The sequence below is a fragment of the Hypomesus transpacificus genome, chromosome 18 (assembly GCF_021917145.1).
Source record: "Hypomesus transpacificus isolate Combined female chromosome 18, fHypTra1, whole genome shotgun sequence".
NCBI lineage: Eukaryota > Metazoa > Chordata > Actinopteri > Osmeriformes > Osmeridae > Hypomesus > Hypomesus transpacificus.
In genome coordinates this window covers 13,949,426-13,973,135 of record NC_061077.1, presented here as the reverse complement: position 1 = coordinate 13,973,135, position 23,710 = coordinate 13,949,426, and the positions used below count along the sequence as shown (strand labels likewise).

The window sequence follows — 23,710 nt, the reverse complement described above, 5'->3', positions numbered from 1 at the left end:
TGAGAGCTGTAAAGAAAGACCCTAAAACAACTGTTAGTGAGATCAGCAACAACCTCCAGATGGCAGGAGTGAAGGTATCACTATCTACTGTTCGCAGAAGACTTCATGAACAAAAGTACAAGGGCTACACCAGAAGATGCAAACCACTCATTAGCAAGAAGAATAGGAAGGCCAGGCTGGAATTTGCCAAAAAGTACAGAGATGAACCTCAAAAATTCTGGGACAAAGTTTTATGGACTGATGAGACAAAGATTAACTTTTACCAAAGTGATGGAAAGGCTAAAGTTTGGAGAAAGAAAGGAACTGCTCATGATCCCAAACACACAAGCTCATCTGTGAAACACGGTGGAGGTAATGTCATGGCTTGGGCTTGCATGGCTTCTTCTGGGACGGGCTCATTAATCTTCATTGAGGATGTAACACATGATGGCAGCAGCAAAATGAACTCGGAAGTCTACAGAAACATTTTGTCTGCCAATTTAAGGAAAGATGCAACCAAACTGATTGGCAGAGCCTTCATCATGCAGCAAGATAACGACCCAAAACACACTGCCAAAACAACAAAGGAGTTCATCAGGGGCAAGAAATGGAAGGTATTAGACTGGCCAAGTCAATCTCCAGACTTAAACCCTATAGAGCATGCATTTTACCTGCTTAAGAGGAGACTGAAGGGAGGAACCCCACAAAACAAACAACAACTGAAAGAGGCTGCAGTGAAAGCCTGGGAAAGCATCAAAAAGGAAGAATGCAAAAGTTTGGTGACGTCAATGGGTCACAGACTTGCTGCAGTTATTGAAAGCAAAGGATTTGCAACTAAATATTAAGTCTTATTCACTTAAATATGTTTTAAGTATATCTGTTCCAATACTTTTGATCACATGACAAATGGGTGGATTCAAACAAAATGTGATATTTTCTTAGTTGTGCATCAGATCCTGATGTAAATACCTGGAAATAAAAGCTGAAACGTTGATCTCTGGTCTCACGTTCATTATTTGATGTCAAGCCCAAATGTTTTCAGTCTACAGCAAAAATAAAGGAATTCGCCTCACTGTTCCAATACTTTTGGAGGGCACTGTATATACCCATACTTTGTGTTTTTAGGGATCCTAAGTCAAAATGTGACAATATTTGGGGAACCCCTCTTCATTGTATTAGTGATAGCATAATGCCAGCAACAATATTTTAAGTGTAAGAGTATCATGTATCATGTTTTATTTTCTTGGTTATTAGTGTTGGCGCTGTATGATGTAAAGATCTTTTTTGTCACAGTTTACGTAATGTACATGTACAATGACACAAACAATGACAATGATAAGAAATGTGTTCATTTAACACATCCAAACCAACCCAAACTCACTGAGTGGAATGCTGAAACAAAGAACAAATGCAACCAGAGAGGGTACAATGTCTGGGGAAATTGTAGAGTGTGCTTGCTTGCGTTGGTTGCAGGTGGGTCCGTTCTCTAAGTTTTTCCCTTCGAGTGATATTCTTAAGCAATTAGCCTACTCATATTGCATATTTCATTAAGAACACGCTTTGAAACAGCTGGGAAACCCCTTTGAAACAAGCTACTGTAACACCGTAGTCACTGGCAGTATATTTCAGATGGAATTGCGATTCAAATACACGGCCGGATTAACCATTAGGGCAACTGGGAACTTGCCCAGGGGCACATGACATCTAAGGGGCCCTGGACAATGTCAACTAAAATGTTATATCACGTTATGAACGCAGTCATAACTTTCCTTAATGTGAGTACTTTATTCCAACTCGTTCGATCAAAATATTATGTTAAATCACGTCAAAAACAGTGTTTGTGTAGTCTAGTAGCCAGTGTCGCTGCTCCCATAATGCGCACTACGCGCTGTGCGTAGGGCACCAACTGAACAAAAATGCTGCTGCAAAAAAAGCCGAACTACAGTATTGTGAGTATTAAATAAGATCATGCTACATCTAACCAGTGGATAATTTCTTGCAAGTGTGTCAAAGTGGTATTTGTACAGACTGTATTAACACCGTAGGCGTGAATGTATGGAGCTAGAAAGCTGACAAAAGTATCTGAATTTGAATATGAAAGATCTGAAATATTTGTGTGTCAAATTTCATAAATCTGAAATATTTTGCTGTTGAATATATAATATCAGAATTATTTGTACGGCGAATTTAATAAAGCTGAATTATTTTGATCCAGAAATACAAATTTCATAAATTCAGATTGCAGGAATTCAGATGATTGATATTGAAATTCAGATGATTGAAATTCAGATGATTGAAATTCAGATGATTGAAATTCAGATTGCGGAAAATCAGATTGCGGAAATTCTGATTTTGTTTGAACTAGGCCAAAGATGACACAGCTTGCTTTCACAGGGAAAAGTAGACGATTTCAGAACGACCGAACTTTACCTCAGAACAAACTAAAGAGTTGCTAGTTGAAGGAAGACCCAGATAGCACACATGTCTTAGATACATTGGCAAGATGTAGTATGGAAATTGTTGGCATTTGATCGAAACTGACTTCCAGACGATGTGTGGACGATGAATCAAAGCTGTAGCCTACCACCCGGCCGCACTACAGATATATCCTGTTAACCATAGATATATAACTCCTTTAAAACTATTGTGTTAACTAGCCTACTATGTCCGATCTCTCAGACAGCAAATATTTCACTATCCATAACCGATCTGAAATGTCACTTAGCAAATTAACATTTACGCGCCAAAACCAGGGGGCTGCCATAACTCTACACATATGCAATTCATTTCCGCCGGAAGTGTTTTGCACAGCGTTTGCCGGTGTAAACACAGCGACGTCTATGTTAGCTTTGTATCACGGTTCTATTACTTTGACATGCTTGTCGTTTGACATTTACTACTGGATAAGTTGCCAACGTTGTCGCATGTACTTTTAAGTACATTTTAGAGTAGATTGATAGTTATAAAGCTTTTGCCAGTCCATCATTTTGGAGCTTTTAACATGGAGCAAAGGCAATGTCAGAAGATGGCTTTAGTCGGTGATTCATTAGAACATTTGTTGTCTAGCTCTTCAATCTCTCAGCAAATTGTAGGATAATTATTTGGCTAAAGGATGCCACACGTATCAGACAGAAGTTCTATAAATTCGTAGCCTGACATTAAAAACTGTTATAGTCGGTTGACTGATCGCGTTGTTGTACCCAGTCAAAGGAACAAACACACAGGGACATCATGAACATTCAATGGTCTTGCCAGTTATCCAGTTATTCCACAACTGTCTACGACCAGCACAAAATTAGCTATCTATTGATCCAAAAACGAAGCATGAAAAGCGAAAATTGTGGCAATGCTGGCAAACTAGAAATATTTTTTTTACGACATCCGAAGCTCCCCTCCACTGTTAGTGCGTGTCCACTGCAGCGACGCGATGCCTTGCGACATCATGTTTTCCATTCATTTTCTATGGAGCCAGGCGAATCGCTTGCGTGGTGCAGTGTGGGTAGCGACGCGACAGAGTTGAGATTTTCTCAACTTTGCAAATGAGGAGCGATTATCGCTAGCGATGGCCAGAGCCATAGAAAAAGATTTTTCTTTTTCTATGGCTCTGGCGATGGCCAATCGGAGTGTTTTCTTGTTTCTCGTAACGTAGCAACCATGGTAAACATTTCCAGCTTTCTAGGTTTCATGGTGGAGCAGAAACTAATCGTTTGTATAGTATATTATTGAGTTTAGCTAAAAGTTAGTCTCTTGGGCAGAGCAGAAGGGTCCGCAGTTAGATAACCAGTTGAAACTGGTCAAGGAGTAGCTAGCCAGTGAGTCATTTTCGGTTTCAGGGTACTCAGGGTATTCTTTTGTTTGGCAGTAATTGGGGGCGTTGTATCTGTGCATTAGCATATTTAAGGCGGTTAGCATTACAGAGGCAGCCTCGTCTGCCAGCCTCTGTGCACGAAGACTCAGTCGAACAAAGACAAGGAGTCTACCTGCGGAGTCCACCGAGGAAGGCCGACGAGGCGGATCACCTCTTCTGATAAGTATCAACCTATTTATATTCATATTTAGATTATATTCTACCTAGAATTTATTCATAGCTAGCATGTGTTTCCTTAGCATTCCTGTTCATTACACTACCCGTAGACGTAGATATGTCACAAAGTATATTCGGTCAACTTCTAACCTTCACTACATATCCAGTTCCTCTCCACCTGCCCTGTCTCTTTCCTTAGGGCTCTGGAACTGCCAGTCTGCTGTGAACAAGGCAGACTTCACCCCGGCGTTTGCATCCCATGCTTCTCTTCATGCCCTTGCGCTGACTGAGACATGGATCCGCCCAGAGAACACTGCAACTCCAGCTGCTCTCTCCGTCAAGCACTCCTTCACTCACTCACCCCGCTCAACCGGGCGGGGTGGTGGGACAGGGTTGCTTCTTTCCCCACATATTAAATACACATCCACACCACTCTCTGTTACTGCCAAATCATTTGAACACCATTATGTGATGCTAACTAATCCTATCAAAGCATGCTTAATTGTTCTTTATCGCCCACCAGGACCGCTAGCCGACTTTGTGGAGGAGCTGGACATGCTCCTCAGCGTCCTTCCGGATGATGGAACCCCCCTGATAATCCTTGGGGACTTCAACATCCACCTTCAAGGAATGCAGGCTGTCGACTTCTTGTCTCTCCTGACCTCCTTCGACCTGACGCTGCTGAGCACACCGGCGACCCACAAGGCAGGCAAACAGCTAGACCTCGTCCTGACACGTAACTGTATCACTGACTTAACCTCTGTAACCCCACTGCACATCTCTGATCACTACTTTATCCAATTCACTGTCTCTCTCCCTCCAATCCCTCCTACCTCCCCTCCCCTCGTAACTTTCCGGCGCAACCTCCGCTCGCTATCCCCCTCCCACTTCTCCTCTATTGTAACATCCTCCCTCCCTCCCATTGACGAGTTCTCGTCCCACCCCACTAACACTGCCACCGACACCTTGCTAACCACTTTAACTGCATCACTTGACTCTCTCTGTCCCCTGTCTACCAGGCCTGCACGATCTTCTCCCCCCTGCCCGTGGCTTACGGATGTTATTCGTGAAGAACGGTCCACCCTTCGAGCAGCTGAGAGGAGATGGCGCAAGTCCAAAGACGGTCTGGACCTTGATAAGTATCACTCCCTCCTCAAATCCTTCTCTTCTCACATAACTGGTGCCAAAACCCTCTACTTCCTTAACAAAATTAACTCCGCTTCAAACCCCCACAAACTTTTCTCTACCTTCTCCACCCTTCTTAACCCACCTCCCCCACCCCCTCCCTCCACCCTGACAGCAGACGACTTCTCCTCCTTCTTTGAGAAAAAAGTCGCCGACATTAGCAGTCGGTTCCCTAAACCCACCCTTCCTACCCCCTCACCCTCCATTACTGACCCAACTAAATGTCTAAACTCCTTCTCTCCCCTGTCCGAGGCAGAGCTCTCTGACCTCATTCTCTCTCATCGCCCCACCTCCTGTCCCCTTGATCCTGTCCCCTCCCCTCTCTTTCAAACCATCTCCCCCTCTATCATAACTTTTCTGCTCCATGTTCTAAACTCCTCTCTTACCTCTTGCACCTTCCCCTCTGCCTTCAAACAGGCCAGAGTTACCCCTTTACTCAAAAAACCCTCCCTTAACCCTGCCGTCCTCCAGAACTACAGACCGGTATCATTGTTGCCCTTCTTTTCTAAAACAATTGAACGTGCTGTATCTAACCAACTGTCTAACTTCCTTTCTCAGAACAACCTGCTCGACCCCAACCAATCGGGCTTCAAGACCGGCCACTCCACAGAGACTGCCCTCCTTTCAGTCACCACTGCCCTCCAGTCTGCCAGAGCGACTTCCAGGTCATCCGTCATCATTCTGCTGGACCTTTCTGCGGCGTTTGATACGGTTAACCACCAGATCCTGCTCTCCAGACTTTCTGAGATGGGCATCACTGGCACTGCACTCCAGTGGATCTCATCCTACCTGTCAGGAAGATCCTACCAGGTCTCCTGGGGAGGCAAACTGTCAGGCCCACGCCAGCTCTCCACTGGTGTCCCACAGGGCTCCGTCCTTGGTCCCCTCCTCTTCTCTCTGTACACCACCTCACTTGGACCAATCATCACCTCCCATGGCTTCTCCTACCACTGCTACGCTGACGACACGCAGCTGTACCTGTCATTCCCTCCGACCGATCCGGGGATCTCAGCTAGGATTGAGGCCTGCCTCGCAGACATCTCCGCCTGGATGACTGAGCACCACCTCCAGCTGAACCTTGCCAAAACGGAACTTCTCATCATCCCGGCCAAACCCTCCATCTCCCATGACTTCTCAATCACCCTGGGATCTGCGACGGTGACCCCCTCATCCTCTGCCAGGAACCTTGGGGTTACCATGGATGACGAGCTCTCCCTCACGGCCCACATTGCTGCGGTCTCCCGGTCGTGTAGATTCACCCTCTACAACATCCGGAAGATCAGGAGATACCTGTCTGAGCACTCCACCCAGCTGCTTGTCCAAGCACTTGTCCTCTCCAAGTTGGACTACTGCAACTCGCTGCTCGCCGGTCTCCCATCATGCGCAACCCGCCCTCTTCAGAGGATTCAGAACGCAGCGGCCCGTCTGGTCTACAATCTACCCAGACGCTCCCACGTTACCCCGCTCCTCATCTCCCTCCACTGGCTACCCATAACGGCCCGCATCAGATTCAAGACCCTGGTACTGACCTTCCGAGCAGTGAACGGGACTGCGCCCGACTACATCAAGTCTCTCCTGCAGCCTTACACCCCCACCCGCCACCTACGGTCTTCTTCAGACAACCGCCTGGTGGTCCCACCTCTCAAGACCGCCCGGTCCCAGCACAAGCTCTTCTCCTGCCTGGCACCCCAGTGGTGGAATCAACTCCCCACCTCCATCAGAGACACGGACTGTCTCTCCACCTTCAAGAGAAGGCTCAAGACACACTTGTTCCGGGAGTACAATGGTACTTAGGAATGGTTTGCTGAACCCAACGCTAGTTTCCTCAAGGTTCACAATGACTCTTGCTTAGACTGTTGCTCTTGTTGGTTAGTGGTAGCTGATTTAAACTGTTGTATTCTTTTTTTAGTTAATCCTATTTTTATTGCTTTCCTACAGGTACACCTGCACTTAGAGATTAATGTTGTGTAATTTTTAACTTGTTTAACTACATGCTCTTATGGTTTCTTCCCTTTAGCACTATTTTTTGGTTGTTCACAATATGTACTTCTTGTTTTTGACTACCCGCAATGCTGTGGGGCTATCTTGTTGTTATTATCAGTGACCTATGCACTTTGTGGAGCTCTCTCTTGGAAGTCGCTTTGGATAAAAGCGTCTGCTAAATGAATAAATGTAAATGTAAATGTTTGTGTGGCCGCTTACCCAGTCCTGTACGATACATAGCTGTATTCGTACAGAGATGTTAATATAAAAATAAGATGCATGGCGCAAGGTTTGCCGAAGTTGTGGGTGCTTGTACTTTCAAATTCAGTTTAGTCACATTACGTAACTTCGTTCTGTAGTAACTAGCTAGCTAGCCCGGCTGGAACTCCCTATCTTATCGACAGATTAGCAGAGACTGAGGAATATAGTAAAACGTTTTTTACACGTCAACGTGTATGTCTATTAAACAGTTTAGAATTTTCTACACAAGTTGTATTTTGATCGATGTTGGAACTACGTAAACCCAAGTCTGCACACTTGGCCATGACAACTACAACAGTGACTTTAGAGAACTAAGCTACATTCTACATTAATCTGTTTGAAACGCCCCCGAGCGTGGTGAACTGTGGGAAGGCGAGCGATGGCAAGCGATTTGCGGCGCTGCAGTGGACACGCACTTACAGTGCGTACCATATGTACTGTGTTATGGTTGTTTTGAGTTAAACAACTTGCTTAATGAATTAAATGGCTGTTAAATGTCTAATCCAACTATAAATGTATAAAAGAGAGTTCCAATCAAATCAGATTTTTTACCTAGAGGTTTAAAAGACAACCTTTGCCTAAAATGACATGCACCAACTCAGAGAACAGAGTTTCAACATCCATTTACACATTTAGTCTCTATTTTTTACTCTACTCTTAAGGCATAACTATGTTTAACTTAATGTCTGCACCTCTCTGTCACCAACTGTCTCTGGAGTGGAGGGTGGGGGCTTCATGGGGTGTCTACAGATGTAAACAAGTTCAATTTAAGACATTTTTAGACCTTTTAAAACCACTTCCAATTGAAATTAAAGACCAAATTTACGATGGAAATACAAATCAAAAGTAGAAATATACAGTTATCTTCCCAAACACTGATGTCTGTTCAATATGAACAGTATGGTAAAATGACAACAATCGGTTGAGTTTAAGAACATTGACTAAATGTGTGTAATGCGAAAGGATAACACAAAAATGCAATTGCTGTCCTAAATTATATTTTTTATTACACAATGGTGGAGCAGAAACAAGCAATTCCATGAATCCCATGGAAACAAGGAGATGAACTGATGTGGAGCACAAAACATCCAAGCAGCAGTACTTCTCTTGAGTGGTTTTTATTCAGATAACTAATCATTGGATTCAGGTCAAAAGTCTATAACTTGAACTGGTTTCATTACTTAAGACACTAAAAGTCAGCAGCTTGGCATGCTGGAACATGAAAAGGATTAAACATTTAGACTTTCATCAAAGTAAAAAATGCTGGTTTGTCCTTTTTCATCAATTTCCTCAAAAAAGCAGTCTGCAGAGCTACTGTGTCTGTGGGGTGACTGGCTGTCTCTGAAGGGGTGGCAGGCAGGGGCAAGCAGGGCCTGAAGGCAGGCACTCAGGGCAAGCCAGCTGGATGAAGCTGTCCTGGGGTCAGGGCTGAAGAGAAGCTGTCCAGCTAGAGGGTGGGGGGGGGGGGGGGGGGGGGGGGGGGGGTAGTCCAGCAAGGGATCTGTTTTTCTCTCAGCATCCTCTGTTGAACTCTGTTGAGTAGGCCTCTGCATGACCCTCCAGACCTGTAAAAGTGAACAAAGGATCCATGTCAGTTGTGAAAAATGAAACTTTTTACATCTACACTTGACATAAACTACAGTTTTGACTGTGAAATGCAGTGGCATTACTTGAACTTAAATCTAAATGTGTTGACCTGATGGAGACCCAGCCATGCAAAGTCACTCAAAACATTTGGCTCGATTCCAGGCTCTGTCAAGAGTATTTAGCTCTAAACTGGTCAATATGCACATCTGACCAAAGACCGGAAGGCTATTGCACGAAACCAGGATAAGGGATTAATTCGGGATATTCAAGTTATCCTGGATGAATTTAGCTTTGAGTTGGTTGAACGAAAGCAGGTTGAATTAAACCCAGCCAAGTAACCATGCAGATTTATTCTTTGCAGCTAGCCTGCTCCCGAGCAGGCTAACAGCCAGGCTAAGATTAATTCTGTAGTCTCGTGTCAAATCAGCTGCTGCTTATATCCAAAATAAACGTTTTTTAACAGTTATTCTGCTGTCTTCTGAATGTGTTCTTATGTATTTTTTATTAACATGCATTACTTGTCACTATTGCTGTCACAAGTTTAATTTAAACCCTACTATTGCAGTTGTTTAGAAATGGTTGATGAAGTTGCAACTGTGATTTCAATGAAGTCAGTAATGAAGGCAATATAGCCTACACTGCTCAAAAAAAAGTAAGGGAATACTAAATTAACATATCCTAGATCTGAGTAAATAAAATAATCTAATAAAATACTTTTTCTTTGATTCCATTGATAGTTGATCATTTTTGTGTGATTTTGTTGTCAGCACATTCAACTATATAAAGAAAAAAAAGTATCTTAATGAGATTATTTCATTCATTCAGATTTAGGATGTGTTAATGTTCCCTTTATTTTTTTGAGCAGTGTATACAGTCCCATTCACCTGTGTTTCTTACTGCACCATGGCATGCCCATTTCTGAACTAAGTTTTGGATGACGAAGCATTGATATTGAGACGTGCTTTCAGACGTCAGAGGTTAATACATTGTTTTACATATGATATGTTTAAGTGTGGATTGAAGTCACGTATTTTTCTAGTTTCTTTATCTCCAGATACAGTTTCCTCAGTGTTTTCGTCTTGATTTCAATACCAAGGTCTAGATCCTGGAGACTTTTACTGACAGCAATCTGTGCACCTGCCAGCTCGATTAGCTTTTTCAGATGTTGAGTAGAGACATCTGACAGTTTGTGAATTCTGTAAACCACCCATTGATTAGCACAGCAGGAATTGTGCATGATTTAGATTTCCTTTAGCCCATACTTCCTATGTTGCCAGCTGGCTGTCAGGCTGTAGCGTACTGCATCTGGATCCTGTTACAAATATATATTATGAGTGCCATATAACTGACTTTTATTGTGTTAATTGTTGTGTGGTTTGAGTTGTATATTCTCATGTGATGCCTTCTTGCTGCATTCAAATTGCCCTTGTGGAGCAAAGAATAAACTAAGCTGAAGTGACTTCTCATCCATTATGGACTAAATATGCATTTCCATACAATTGACATGATATCTCAGGCCTTCTGGAGTCCAGTGACACAGTTTCCTCATCATCAACTGCAGAAGCCGCATCCCGTACTGCAGAAGTTCCTTCCCCCTGTCATATTGAATATAATTTGTGTTGATAGGATGTGCCAAGCCATGTGCTTTTAATGAATAATACTCACTGGAACTTCGTCTGGTGGCAGGAGAGTAACTGTGTCACTGTTTTAAACCAAGGAAGGCCTGTGATGGAAGGGATTCAGGGTGGGACAGCTACTGACCACCTGCAAAAACTGCCCTCTTCATACAAGGTACTTGATGGCCTGTGTGTCAAGCGATCCAGTGAGTATTATTCATTAAAAGCACAAGGGCCAATTCTTCAGCTGGGGTGAAGCCTGGAGCCCCCCCCCCCCCGTGCCAGATGAGCCTTCTTCTTAACGGCTAAAATCAGATTAGATCAAATATGTAGCAGGCATCTTGTAAGCAATTTCTACACACCATTTACAAACTGTTAAGGCATTTACCAGCCTGCAAAATGTTTTTATATTTTATCTTGACTTGTTGCCAGGATCTTTTTTGTCCAGTCATGTTTGTTCTGTATGAACATTAATTGTAGAAATATATTTAGTATCAGACACAGCTTAGAGACTTGTGCATATGGTTGTAAAACATATTATTGCATTGTGAATGAGGGTTTGAAATTAGGCCTAGTCATTAGTCTTTATTTCCAGAGGAAAATGTATTCTTTCTGCTCAAGGAATACTTGGCAAAGTAGGCTAAATACATGGTAGGCTACTCAAAGACACTTTACAGTCCAACCAGCACATTTAGCACATAAACACAGATACAGCAATCCAACCAACACATAAAACAAGCACATTTAAAGCAATTAAAACAGAGTGTACAACTTTCCTAGTAAGTAGATACTTTTCAATCCTTTCGCATTCAGTCGCTCCGCGATTGTCTGCCAGGCTTTTCTCTCTGTTTACTAACAGCAGCCGTATTTCGTTTTTTACATATTAAATGCTTTACAATGCTTCAATTTCCGTAAATAGTTGCTGCTTAGCGGGTGAAAAATATGCCTTGCGCGTCTTCTCATAGAGTTAATATAACTAGAGTAAGCTACTTTTGTCTTCCAAGATGGTGTCCCCATTCATTTCTATGAAAAGTGCTCAGTGGCGCAGTGAGGCAAGCGAGAGCACGAGACCGGACGCGGCCATCTTTCCACTTCCGTGTCTTCCTGTCTAGCTTTAAACAGTGGCTCTTTTTTTCCCTAGCTCCGAGAGCTCATGTAAATCGGCTATCGGCCAATGTGAACTTTTGTGCTTGTGCCCTGTTAGTATCCGTCAGCACATTTGCAGGCAACTTTCATTAACTAAGCAAATAAATGGGTTGCTAGTTTACCCATTTCGGATTGGTTTCAAACTTAGCAAAAATCGGAAAAAATTCTTCTATGAAAAAGCTAGTAGTATGAGCCAGGTTCTAGAATCAAACAAAAATTATTGGGGGAGATAGTTTTGTAAATGTTGAATGGAGTTAATAGAATAAAAACGACCGGAAGAGTCGGAAACCTAAGTACATGCAATACCACCTACATCCACCGGGGCCATTGCTTCAAGCCGAGGGGCGAGGGCTTGCGTCTTCTCCATTTCTGCATCAGTCAGTGATCAGTGATCATCTGTGATCGATACCATGGTCTATTTAAGAAAGCCGTGAAGGTGGACTTATCCCAACTATGTACATCTGGATTGACATAGCTTCACCTTCTCATCTTGGTTTGGCAAACGTGCAACCGAATAAGCCGTGATGAGCGGATCACACTAAGTCCAGCTGCGCTTTTTCAGTTATCCTGGATTTCTTTATTCTACTTTTGTGCAATAGCCCCAAGCTCCACCTTTGCCTGTAAACAGTGATTCTGACCGTCAGAGACCTTTAAATAGGTCGACCAAGTAAAACTAGCCCGGCTAACGTAGGTCGCTTTGTCGGGAAAATGACGAATGAAATAGGCTTGTTTTGAAAGATCATATATACTGGCTATCTTCAGCAGACTCTTGTCTACAAAAAGCAGCCCTCCCTGACGTTTTAGGAGTGGAATTGAGTGAAGTACGATATTGTTTACACACTGCCAGTGAGCGAGCCGAGTCTGTCTCTGAGGCTAAGTCAAAACAACGTACCCCCGGGACGCAGTCTCACTCCACTTGCAAGTTTTCCACAAATCACAAAAATAATCGGAGCATCTGGCTAAAAGCACAATTCCCACATCTCCTAAAGGCAGCCCTCCTCGAGGTTTGGTAACAAACACATTTTTGGTGTCGACCGAACTGTAAAATTGCGAACTTATGAACATGACGCGACCAAAATATGGCTGCAGCCTAAGCCTATGCGGTCTCCCTTGCGCATAGGCTTATTACTGAAGGATTTAAATTGACTGTGTCTAATCCAATATCTAATGATGGTAATCAATGACACAAATATGTGTTCTAGAAAAAGTGGTCTGGAGTCGCAGAGGTCCGATAATATCAGCTTTAATGCAGCAGTTGGAAATCAACAAGTACAGAGCTCTGGGGTTGTCTACGTTTCCCTACCCGCAACAGAGTTTGGGCTGGTTCACGAAGTCCAACTGGCTATCTGTCCCTGCATCAGCATATATTATACAGTGCAATTGAAACAGAAATATCAAAAAAGGGTTGAGCTTGTTCTCTCGTGTATCAGGGAGTTTGTTCTTCCCTACACATCCCACCTGCTCGGGTACTCTCTCAGCCCGGTTTCAAGGTTGCTTCTGAAATGGAGAGATAACAACACAAAGTACAGCCTGTTCCCCACACCCTGTGTGAAACACAATGTTTTAAGCCTGAGCACACTTCTAAGTTTACATTTAAATTTAGTCATTTAGCAGACGCTCTTATCCAGAGTTAATAAGCTAAGTTAATAAGACATCAATTTAGTAAGCACAATACATAACTTTAATACATGCATCCTTTATAAAGTTGTGCGAGCATTGTTCCCGTTGCTATATTCACTAGGGCACAGTGCCCGTGATGCATTTGGTGATTAAGTTGCCACAAATATTAATAACTGGAATTATAGATAGTGCCATGCCCGTGATACAGCTAATGATTATAGTTCTAGAATTGTACTGTAATGTAATATAAATTTTTTAATCCCTCTTTTGATCTCTGAAAACACCAGAGATCAACCAACATAGCACCTCCTCCTCGTCCTGGTCAGCCACCCCCAGCAACGGCATTTGGAACCCCTTCGTTGGGTTCTCCACAGCCGAGACAATTATCTGGTTGCACAGGGACCTGATACATGGGATAGAGCAACAATCATGTTGACATTTGATATAGCACACACTAAGCAAATTAGCGGAAACTTTCTTAGTCCATTACAATTCTAGTATGGTCAAGCAGTAACACTCTCGACCTAGTCGTAACCCTCTTTTCCGGACTCTCACATTCGTAGCAATAGCAAAAGGTTCACTGGCCGTCCTGGCACTTCTCCACCAACTCATGCACAGCACAACACATGCTCCAGTGGTTCCACATACTCCCTTTCCCCAACAGCCTTAGGGCTTGCAAGGTTCTCTCGATGACCTGGAATGGCCCTGTCCATAAATGTACAACAGGCTTTTCCAAATATCTGATGATGTATTGGGGCAGGTGGGGCAGGGTCTTCAAGGGGAAGGGGGGGGCAGACCACTCCTAGGTCTGATGAGGCATAGGGGCAAAGAGGGCAGGGTCTGCAAGGGAAAGGGGTAGATCATCCAGTGAGAAAGGGGGGGATAGGGTCTCCAGGGGAATGGGGCCTCAGAACAGGGGTTGTATATCCAAAGGTAGTCAGATCCGCCGCTCTGACTCGTCCTGAAGCAGAAAAGAGTTACAGTCCCAGCATCACCTTATCTCCCATGATCAAGCAGTAACTGAGTCAAATGAGATGCAAACAGTCAGACACCAATGATTAAACACAGATATTGAAATCAAGAACCCATTTGAGGATTTAAAGTGGATATTTTTTAAGTTAAAATAAATCCCTCCTTTCACACCTTTTTAGGGTGTGACAACAAACATAAAAAATATCCCATTACTGATTACACAATGTTGACATACAATTCAACAATACTGATGAGACTATGCAGCGTTATGGCCAAGTGGTGAGGACACACTGGACACAGTGGGAAAACCCTAATGATGTTGTAGGGGAAAACCCACCGTCACTCTGCAGAGTGGACATTCGACATCCATGTATCCACGGCAGACCTGGACATACTCACAGGCCCCCTTCACCACATACATACAACTTTAGCCAAGCTTTTCAGAATTGTAATATAAAAAATAAAATAAATTATCAAAATAAATTGTATTCAAAATGTAACCGTCAAACCAATCTCCTGGTATAACTCCTCCACTCTTTAGGTTACAGCTTCACCTGGAACAGAATTAAGCAGAAGATATCTCTTTTCTAGTTAGCATTTTTTATAAAATAGGTTAACCATTTGATTAGCCTCTTTCATCATGCTATGTGAAAGGTTTAAGTTATGGTATTACAAAGAATCTAATGAGAATAAATCAATTCAATATTCTTCCATAAATCAATTCAAATGGTGTTAAGCATCTGGTATAGGACTGGGAAAGACTTCAATTCACACAGTAAACATACTGTATCTATAATTACCAGGCAGTATTTTCCCCTTCACATGTCTTTAGTTCAATAAAGTTCATGCATATCATGTTTGCACAAATAGGGTATGCTAAAAAAAATCTTACGGTTTTCTTGAATAGTTTTTAAATCCATATGCTATAAACATTCTTTCGTTATCTCCATCCCTCCTGTTTGAGACATGATTCATCCCATGGCTCAAATCAGCACATAATGAAACACATTCCTTATCAATAAGTTCCTCCTGTGAATTTACATAACCTACCAGAATTTACAATCTGTTTCTTTGTTTCCTTATTTAAACAAAATCAACTGTTAGTCTTGTTTCTTTCACTTCTAAAAACTTCTTTTTTCTTTTAAAAGTTAAGTTTAAGACCTATATTGTTTCAGTATCCATTTTACCAAATCACACCTCTTTTTATCAAAGATATGATAAAAGCAATTTTCATTATGCCAAACCAGAATTGAATCTGTATGTTTCTTAAATGAAATATAGACCAAACAATGTTCTTTATGTAGTTATGAATCAAACATTTGTCTCAACTATATTATCTATGAAGGTCAGATAGGTAGAACTTCATAACTCGTTTTGCTGCAGTTCAAAACGAGCCAATCAGCTAAAACCATCATAACCACAATTTATCAGACTTGATGAGTCTTCCCAAATGATTTCATAACTGAATGTTATAATAACCCTCTTCATACACTAATACCATTATTAATACAACATTATCACAGCCTAACTATTTACCCCAAGCAGTATGCCAGGCTCTGATAAAACTCTGAAATAAAACTTAAAACCAAATTAAAATTAAACTCCAAATTAAAATACATTGTAAATATTTTCTCTTTCTAATTTTTTTTTTACCAAAATGCATCTAATACCTTTATCAAAACTCTTAAAAACTCTAGATTTGACTATTTTGACTTGAAATGTTTGCCCATATACTTTCAAAGTATATGCTTAGTTTCCTTTTCAAAATATCAATGTTTAAACCAATCATCTCTTCACATCCGGAAAACATTCTCTCGTTTAATTTCATAACCTTCCATGATCCACTCTAAACCAATCTTTTATGTAACCATCTAATCACTTCCTCAATCTTTCACATTTCCTCAAACCTATAATAAAATAATGTTAACTTAAAAAAAAAACTTTACACTATATCATAAGTTTGTTTCATGAAATCCATGTTTAGATAGGTTAAAACTGCTCCTAGACCTACGTCCCTCATGTCAGTATTACGCTCTGTAATCATGTCAGACAAACAATGCCCTTTAGACAAAAAGAAAATATAACTCAAAATGCTCCCTTTGCCTTTTTCAAACCCGCAATTTAACAATGTAACCCGTAAGACACAAAACCTTACTCCTTAACTTCTCAAAAGTCTTATCCAAGCATGTAATATAGAATACTCCTTTGCCCTCAGCTTGCGTAATGCACGGATCTTGAATTGACATTTGCGGACCCATAGATCCCTAATGAAAATATTTCATTTTCATATTTTGTAGTTTGTAGTTGGTTGAAAGTAATACTCTTCTCACTTTCTCAATTACTCGTAGTTTTCACTCAATGAATCAACTCAAATAGACAATGGCCTATCTATCTGCGCGCGTCTCAAACTACAATCAATCAATCGATCCGCGCGCGCTGGCACAACTTTTTTCTTTGAACAACACAACTGTTTAGCGTTTACCATCTATCATTTAATTTCACTCTAGTGAAATTAGAACCAATTTAAAAACCAGGGTTTTAATTTCTGCATTTTTACTGAAAACCATCACACATAACATATTCTCCGCTTATAAATACAAGTTCTGGTCGGAAAGGCTTCAAAAAACCTCCCTCTTTGGCTAGGAATTATAACAAATGTTGATTACGCATTTGCTAACCACCAAACTTAGAATTCATCTAAACAAACACATTTCTCAGCATTAATACTCGCATAATTATGCAGAACTATACCCTCTGGGATCACCTTTGTAAGATCTCAAGTAACGGGACTTTAGCCCCCACCTTTCTCCATCTCTCCTCGGATTTCTTTAACTTCTTGGTCAAAGAAAAAACACACACCACACTGCTCTCTATTTTTATTCAACACAATCTGACTCCACACAAATATTACACGTTCAGGGACTCTAACCCTTGGAGAGGACTCTAACCTCCCCTGACAAAGACAGTGTTTAGGGACTCTAACCCTGGGAGAGGACTCTAACCTCCCCTGACAAAGACAGTGTTTAGGGACTCTAACCCTGGGAGAGGACTCTAACCTCCCCTGACAAAGACAGTGTTTAGGGACTCTAACCCTTGGAGAGGACTCTAACCTTCCCTGACAAAGACAGTGTTTAGGGACTCTAACCCTGGGAGAGGACTCTAACCTCCCCTAACAAAGACACAGATTCAGGGACTCTAACCCCGGGAGAGGACTCTAACCTCCCCTTGACAATCAACACAGATTCAGGGACTCTGACCCTTGGAGAGGACTCTAACCTCCCCATGACAATCAACACAGATTCAGGGACTCTAACCCTTCTTCATAAACACAAATCACGTATGATTTCCCACCACTGTTAGTTTGACTAGGTACGATGAAACATAGTAATCGTCTAAATTTGGTTCTCAGTTCCAAATAGCAGTACTTTGAATTAACAGGTGACTGCTTACCTTTTTTATGTTGACGCGCGTCTGACTATTACGTCTGCCTCCTCGTACAGGTGTATGGGTCTCTCTCCCGATCTGTCGGTCGGGCCGGAACCCTCTGGACTAGGGGTGTCACGATACCAAAAATTCAGTAGTCGGTGCCAATACCATTAAAATAACACGATTATCGATGCCAATTTCGATACCATGGTAAAAAAAAAAGAGGATTGTCTAAGATTCCATGTAGGCTACTTGAACCATAAACTTCTTTAAAATATTTGAAAAATAGGAAAATGTCGTACAAAGACATACAAAACATGTGCAATAGAGCATAGCACAACATAATAACGTGCAATTAAGCCATTCAGCTAACAAGATGAACATGACATGAGTTTACCTTCTAAGCTATGGGCTAACGTTAAAACTACAGCTAACCTAAACTATGTACATAAGCCATTGTAACACACGTGCCCACCATCTCAAACATCATGTAACGTGTATTTTAGTATGACAGATTAAACAAACAGAAAAAGAGCATTTTTTGGATGTATTCAGAATTTCGCCGCGACTTCAACGAACATTGATTTATTTTGTATGATGCCAGATGTTAGCATCGGTGCTGCGCCTCTTCTGGATTGAATCAGAACTTGCCTTGAATTCTTTAAACAAATCCAGATGACGATCTTTCAGGTGCTTAGCTAAATTGGAAGTATTCCCCCTTGGTCTGAAGACTGCGGTAGCATTTTTTGCATAATGGCTTCTGCGGATTAATTATAATGCCACGGTCATCTGCCTCAAACGCAAACTACTTTTTTTGCCTTTCTTGTCAACAAGTCAAAGCGGGGCGATCGCTAAAGCAGCAGTTGTTATCTTGTTTTTCTTAATGTAAACGTCGACTGGAACACTCCTGAAGGCGAAGCACCGATGCTAACATCTGGCATCGGCGCTCACGGTACTTAAGGTGCTTCAAAAAAATGGGCATCGTCGGTGTTTAGTTATTTTAGCATCGGAAGGTACCGTAAGTATCGGTTCTCGTGACATCCCTACTCTGGACTCCCTCTTTTCAGCGTCGGGGTCACCATTTGAAGGATTTAAATTTACTGTGTCTAATCCAATATGTAATGATGGTAATCAATGACACAAATATGTGTTCTAGAAAGAGTGGTCTGGAGTCGCAGAGGTCCGATAATATCAGCTTTAATGCAGCAGTTGGAAATCAACAAGTACAGAGCTCTGGGGTTGTCTACGTTTCCCTACCCGCAACAGAGTTTGGGCTGGTTCACGAAGTCCAACTGGCTATCTGTCCCTGCCCCAGCATATATTATACAGTGCAATTGAAACAGAAATATCAAAAAAGGGTTGAGCTTGTTCTCTCGTGTATCAGGGAGTTTGTTCTTCCCTACGCATCCCACCTGCTCGGGTGCTCTCTCAGCCCGGTTTCAAGGTTGCTTCTGAAATGGAGAGATAACAACACAAAGTACAGCCTGTTTCCCACACCCTGTGTGAGACACAATGTTTTAAGCCTGAGCACACTTCTAAGTTAATAAGACATCAATTTAGTAAGCACAATACATAACTTTAATACATGCATCCTTTAGAAAGTCGTGCGAGCATTGTTCCCGTTGCTATATTCACTAGGGCACAGTGCCCGTGATGCATTTGGTGATTAAGTTGCCACAAATATTAATAACTGGAATTATAGATAGTGCCATGCCCGTGATACAGCTAATGATTATAGTTCTAGAATTGTACTGTAATGTAATATAAATTCTTTATTACAAAGACTTTCACGACCCAAATCAAAATTCTGAGCCAACAGGTCTATGGGGAATCGCTTGTTCTCCTAAAAGCTGCCATCCTCTACCTTTTTGTTGAATTCGCCGAGATGCTATATGATTCAGTAATTACACAGAGGGAAAAATACGGTGGCCCTGAAGTGCAAAACACCCCCCCTAATATGAGTACATCCCCCAAATGAAAATACTCCCCCCGAATACGAGCCAACTCCCCCCAAATCGGATGACTTGTTCACCTCCCCCAAATGGAAAACAACATTACATTAACTCAAAAACACATTACATTAACTCTGAACGGAAAGGCTGATTGGATGCAGTAGGCTAACTAACAAGATAAGAAATTGATCAACACAGATGTAGTTACAAAATGCAATAGCCTGACAGAGCTACGTGCACCAGGACATTTGTTTGGCTATCGAAGAATGTAGCAAATAGAAGGATACTTATACAAAAGTATTGCGTGTTAAATGTAAAAATCGAACTATCCAAACAACTATCCTAGTCCACGTTACTCTGTCATTGTGGCATTTCGTTCTAGTAGTGGACTATAGAGGGTTTTCACGGACGTCACATTCTGGGTAGTAACCCGGATGCGCGGCCATCTTGGAGGCACTCGATGTAAACAACTCAATGGAGTACAACGAAAATAACGTAAATTCTACACTCTTTGGTACAACTGTAGCCATGTCTTAACGACCGAAAAGGTCACCAAAACATGTCCAAGATAATAAACATGTAGGCTTATCTTATCTTATGAAACTAACTCAGATAGTGTAGGCTACAGTGTACATAGCAAACTGGGGGTCTTTGAAATGAGAAGAAAAACACGATTGAGTGTCACTTGGCTACTAGTACAACTTGAGTATTGCAATGATATCATACAGTTATGGTTAGGTTGATTTAAGACGCTATTGCATTACTTACTTTGGCCTTCACAACACAACGGTCGTTGAGGACTTGGTACTGCATCTCCCTCACCCATCCACACACCATCTGATTGTAGGCCTCCAAACCTTTGTAAGCTTTAAGGTCTTCAGTATATGGGCTCTGCGAGAAAACCAGGTAGTTCACAATATCTGGATATCCAACTGAAGGCAAAATCACAGGGTCATCACAGATCCAAGAAGAGGGAGCTAGTTAACTGGTAGGGATCTGCACCGCCAATAAATCTAATTTTCTCAACATATCGACGGTTTTCTTGCGGTCCAAGGCCTTATCTTTATGCCTTTGGATCTTGGACATGTTTTGGTGTTTTTTCTTCTGAAAAGTCCTGCTTCCATCAACTGCATTTTTTAGCGTGCGCATAGTACTTTTAATATTTTAATATTGTGAAACGTTAACAGCATATCTAAGATTATTTCATAGGAATGACCCTGATTAAAATAAAGAGTAGTGTCATGACTCTGAACTGTTTCCTTCCAACCAAAACAATTAAGTTCATGACAATGACAGAGTTACGTGGACTAATTGTTTGGCTATCGATGTTTACACGCAATGGATGCTGTTGCATTAGTAGCCTATGCTACATGCTTCGATACCCAAATAAATGTCCTGGTGCACGTAACTCTGTCAGGCTATGACATTTTGTACTTCTGTCGATCAATTTCTTATCTTGTTAGTTAGCCTACTCAGCGCCGGATTAAGACATTTTGAGGCCTGGGGCTAATTACCAGGATGAGGCCCCTATATCGCCCCAACGCACATCATGACACGCACACCAACCCACGCGCACTGACACATCAGTGCTTTAAAGTCCACTGAGCCACTCTATAAATATGATCAGTTTAAACATGTGTCTCACCATCATCACATCAGTGATATTAAAAGCTCAGTTTTCTGCTCTTTCTTAATGCAAACTCATCAATGAGCTCTTCAAAGTAGAGAACAAGTTGAAAGAAAAGAAAGAAGTTGGTGCAGTATGTCATGCTCTATTGAGTAGGGATGCACGATTCGGTCGAATATTGGGCTTTTGGACGGGATTCGGTTTAGGCCAAACCTTAATTTTTTTCCCACCGAACCCAAACCCTACGCTTGCACTGCCGGTTACGCTGATCGAAATAATGACTCCGCCGTTGAATTCGGAAATGTGTTTATGTAGCTAGGTGGTCCGTTCAAGATAGTAGGCTGAGATAAAGTGAAAATGGAACTCAAAAGCAGAAAAAGTGTTGGGTGCAGTGGCGATTTCTTTAAGATTGCAATGGAAGCTCAGCTTTCCCTAAAATATCAAAAAACGGATTTACATTTGGTGCTTAACCCGAACCTAATAGCCTACCTAGTCAAGGTTTTGATGTGAGTTTAAATTGGAACTTCACATTAATGCGAGCGCGCACGGCGCGCGAGCGGAAATTTTTACATACATTTCAGTGCAAAATTGTTTTTTTTAGCTTTATGTAGCCTAGCCTAATATGAACATTACGTTAGAGTCATATTCTTAGCTATATTTTCCGGAAATTACAACCTAAATGTTTACCTGAAAGATTCAGGGCTTTGAGAAAACATATCGTTCCCATCCTTGCAGGAACCTAGATTTATGAAGTGACAGATCTTTCTTTTTTTACCTGGCTTTTTCAGTTCCTCCTGGCATCTTTTTCCCTTTCATTTTATTCTTCTCTGGACGCTCAGCGTCTCTGGGAGTGAATGGAGGCGTGGGCTGGCCTGGACGCTAGGCTTCTGCTTGACGATTGGAGGGTGTGTCGAAAGACCAGAGCCATAGAAAAAGAGAGTTGCGACACTTCCATAGACTCCCATTGTTATCGAGGAATGCGGAAGTTAAGCGTGTCTCATGCAACCTATAGTTCCAAACATTGTATTTTCCACCGTTGAACCCCATTCATTTTCAGTGTCTACAAAGTAAGTTAGCTGGTAAATTGATGAAAATCATGCATTTTTTCATATTTCAACCACCACATATCAATTGTTACGAGTAGTATTTCATATGGCCAACTTAAGATAAACATTTTCGTAAGATTATAGCTTGTTAGATTCTAAATGCAGTTAGAGCTGTTAGAGCCATATATGGCTTAGGGGGTCCGAAGCAAGTGAGCTGGTAAATTGATGAAAATCCTGCATTTTTTCATATTTCAACCACCACATATCAATTGTTATTAGTAGTATTTCATATAGCCAGCTGTAGAGAAAATGTATTGTAAGATTATGGCTTGTTAGATTATAGCTTGTTAGATTCTAAATGCAGTTTGCGCTAGACTATAGTAGAGCTATGCAACACTTTTACTGTAGCTAGCTAAAGAGCATGTGTATCAACCAGAAGTTCGTTGGTTTATAGTCTGTCAAATTAGTTCTAGTTATTGGTGTTCTTTGGCATACACAGTTTACAGAATCTTCTATTATTAGCCTATAGTACATCTGATTATAGCTAGCAACAATGAATTGCAGATTAAAGTCTTGGGTCCCCTATCGTCCAGCAACGCTCGGCAGGAATTTCAGGTCCACTCAATAGCTAGCTAGTTAGTTAGCTCAACTAGATGCATCTACTACTGCGGTCTAAGTTTTGTGAAAAGCAGACATTAAGATCACCTGCTCACTACAAACAAAAGGAGTGGAAGAACACTGGACATATTGTACAATAAAATGTTTTATTGAATTGCAGTTGGTTGCCTTGTATATTCTGTTCAATTTTTTTCTATTGAACAGTTGCCGGTGATCATGGTTAGATTCAACTTGCATCAAGTACAAACGTGTTGTTAATGTGGTAAATTGTAAGTGGGCTGATGAAGAAAAAAAAAGTTGAACAAATCCCATTTACTTCAACAGTCGAAGGTTAAACGTTAAGTGGAACAATATAGGCTAGCATAGCCATTTCCAGCTCTGCTTCACAATATTGCGTTATGCATTATAAGTTAATGTTATACATACATGTTAATAAAGTAGCATACATACATGATACAACACACCAGTAACCAATTGATATTGTGTTAATATACCGAAAATATCCGTGAATCGAGATGGTGCTGCTGTCGGTCCCGCCGAAAACCATTCAAACAGGTTGACAGCAGTGGGTTTTCATTTAACTACAGCGAGCTACCGGAACCACGTGACAAAAAAGCTCTAGCTTTTTTCCTGCGTTTCACTGGCAGTGAGTGTTCACAATGTTGTAG

At 41.6% G+C, this 23,710-nt stretch overlaps 1 protein-coding gene across 1 annotated transcript in view; it reads left to right on the top strand.

Annotated features, from left to right (window-relative positions):
* LOC124480694 (adenosine receptor A3-like) overlaps positions 1 to 23,710 on the top strand; it is a 30,554-nt gene that overhangs the window by 937 nt on the left and 5,907 nt on the right. The window lies entirely within an intron of this gene.